We start from the raw sequence: 3,475 nt of genomic DNA, 5'->3' as shown, positions 1-3,475 counted from the left end.
CAGAGGCAGAAAAAAAAAAAAATTACTGCTCAGAAAAGAGCACTGGTTGGTGCTTATGTCAAATGATTGGGATCACTGAACAGATCAGATGGGAAAACCATAATAACACAAAGCTCTTGACCCCAATCTATACTTTGGTTAACAGCTTTCCCCTTTTAGAGAATATATGCTATAATGAGTCTTTTGAAAATATTTTTTTTTCTTTTTAGTGTCTTAATAAATCTATCAGTTCAGTTCAGTTCAGTTTCTCAGTCGTGTCCCACTCTTTGCGACCCCATGAATCGCAGCACGCCAGGCCTCCCTGTCCATCACAAACTCCCGGAGTTTACTCAAACTCATGCCCATCGAAATAAATCTATAACAGTAGTATAAACATGAATGAGAAATTCTTACTTTTGGTTTAGTAGATAAAGTTTAATAAATTATATTCTCATGAGTCACCACTGAAACAGTAAAAATTGCTAGCCTTCTACTACGACAGAAAGCCTTCCTCTGAGCAAGTTGTTCAAACATGTTCAGAGATGCTTATCATGGGAACAAACAAGAGGATAAATTGGCTGTGGAGAAGGCAGGGATTAGTCACTCACAAATTGACAGTGTAAAGACCAGGTAAGGGACTGTACACCAGACTGACAACCATGAGATGAACAGGCACCTGGTTTCATTTGGACAGGCACTTATTTCTTAATGAATTAATGATTTTCCACAGACTTTATTAATAAAACTGCCAAAGAAAGAAATTTAGAATACAGTTTAATAAAGGGTATTTAAAGAGTTCTCTATTCATGGTATATTCCCGAGGGATTATTGATTTCCCAATAGTGAAAACAATGGTTAACCCAATCGGGTAAAGTATGAAACTATAAATAAGTGAATACTGAACATGAAGTGAAGTGAAGTGAAAGTCTCTCAGTCGTGTCCAACTCTTTGTGACCCCATGGACTATACACATACAGTCCATGGAATTCTCCAGGCCAGAATACTGGACTGGGTAACCTTTCCCTTCTCCAGGAAATACTGAACATGTCAAGTATCAAATGCTAATGTAGTGAGAACACATGCTATGCAATTACTCGATTACCTCAAAATACCTGGTCTAGGGTGTAAAGTCTTACTAGACAGCCATTTGGTGTTCAAGTATCCAACATAACCAATATAACCAATATACTACATATAGGCTACTTTATTTGCTAAGTGCTTCTGAGATAAGGCTGATGCTAGCAAGTATTTTATCACTAAACACACGCTTACGAGTTCCCTTCCATGTCACTTGCTGCCATGGTCCACTGTGGATAGGATTGTGTAGAAGCATGGTGAATTGGAAGTGATTTTAGGAAGGAAAGGGTCAGTCTGAGGCTTAAGGCGTTTAGAAGCATCAGTGAATATTCAAAAAGGAAAGTATCATTTTCTTTCTGGACCAGAGATGGTGGAAGTAGATAAATATAGAAGTACCTATTCTTAAAATCCTCAACCCATTCAGTATTTGCAAAAACAAAGTAAGGCCGACTTTCCCCCTCCTGCCTCCAGGATTATTGGTATATGTATCAGAGAGAACATATTTCAAAGATGAAATAAACTAAAGACAAATTACATGGTGATGTTCTTCTTACCAGTCGTGTTTTTTTCTTCTAAGTCTAGTTTAATCTTGCATCAAGAGCTCCTAAGTTCTTACTTGTAACATCAGCCAGTATCCAATTCATGGCTCATTATTTCTACAAAGCATGATATTTTTCTCCAAAATGCATATAAGCACAATACAGAATATTTGAAGTATTTTCCATTGCCCCGATCATGTAAGCCCAATTAAAAATTTCTTGTTAAAATTCATTACGAAATGCATAGAGCTATATGAATATTTCTGGTGTTTTGTATTATGCCCGTAATATTTTTTTGGAACTAGCCAGAAAAGAATAGATTATAAAATGCAGTGATTCAGTTCTCAGACCTCATTATTCTGTCTTCACAATGTGCAACACAATGAAATGACTGACTAAGGACTTTGAATACAAGTAAATATAGAAGCTCTATGTAAACACGCTTGTCGAATCAGGAGAAAGGAAGAAAAAGCTCCAAGGAATTGCTTATGCTTTCTTTCATCTAAAGTGCCATTTACTCTGTACATCAGATAACGTATTGATTTCAGTGTGCATCAATTCTCAATTTTCCATAAACCATAAAAACCTTAACAACTTCTCCAAATCTCGTGAGAAACAATCAATTAATTTTCCCAGAAGTTCAACTCTGTCAAAATTAAAGTGCTATTTTAATGAATTTTTCAGACATTTAGGATCTACACAGCAGCAGCTTAATGCCTGAAGCCTTTTTTTTTTTTACCATTGTGAGAAAAGTTTAAATATATACCAATGAAATAGAGAGTTCAAATGTTTTAACCTTTGTTATAGACATGAAAATGCAAGTCACTTTACATGGCTTTCTAGGATTTAACCTAACGCTGAATCCACAGCTCCGCAGCTCCAAACAGAACTGTTGCAGAATCATCCATAACATCATAGTCAAATGCATCAGCTACATCCCTTGTGACACCATTCCTCTATGTTGTGAGTTGAAGAATAGCCAAAGGGCTTTCTGGTTTTTCCCCCATACATCTCATATCTTACTTAAAATTCCCACTGCTAACACTACCTCTTTGAGATGAGGCAATCTTTTTTCTTTTTTTATTGAAGTATAGTTGATTAACAATATTGTGTTAGTTTCAGCTATACAGAAAAATGATTTGATTATATATATATATGTATATATTTATACTTTTTTATTTTTTCCACTACAATAGTTTATTATTATATATTGAATACAGTCCCCTGTGCTATACCATAAATCCTTGTTGTTTTTATATTTTATATATAGTAGTGTGCATCTATTAATTTCATACTCCAATTTATCCCTTCCCCCTTTCTCTTTGGTAACCATAACTTTGTTTTCTATGTCTGTGAGTCTGTTTCTCTGTTCTAAATAAGTTCATTTGTATCATTTTGCTTGGATTCCACATATAAATGATATCATATAGTATTTGTCTTTCTCTGTCTAACTGACTTCCCTTAGTATGATATTCTTCAGGTCTGTCCCCATGTTACTGAAATAAGTCATTCTTTAAAAGGCCCCAGGAAAAATTCCTAGAAGGGAAAAAAGGATAGGAAACCAGCATGCTTTCATTTGCACAGTCGTTACTGACAGTACATTAGCACATTAGCTTGGACTTGTTTATCAGATTTGTCAGCTGTGAGTTAGAAAGCAGAGGTCATAATTGAGACAGGTGTAGCCTGGAGATGGTAGAGAAGAGGTGAGAAGGTCTGTATTTTAAAGTGACAATATGGAGGTCTCCAGGGATAAAAAGAATAGTGATGGAAAAGAGGATGCTGAGGAAGGTCAGAATTTCAAAAGTTAGGGGCAGTCTCAGAGTAGAATTTCTTTTAGGCTGCTCTGAATATGACTAGGAAGAATAAAACACTAGAATAGT

This window comes from Cervus canadensis, chromosome 25, assembly GCF_019320065.1.
Source record: "Cervus canadensis isolate Bull #8, Minnesota chromosome 25, ASM1932006v1, whole genome shotgun sequence".
Classification (NCBI taxonomy): Eukaryota; Metazoa; Chordata; class Mammalia; order Artiodactyla; family Cervidae; genus Cervus; species Cervus canadensis.
Note: the sequence above shows the minus strand (reverse complement) of the source record.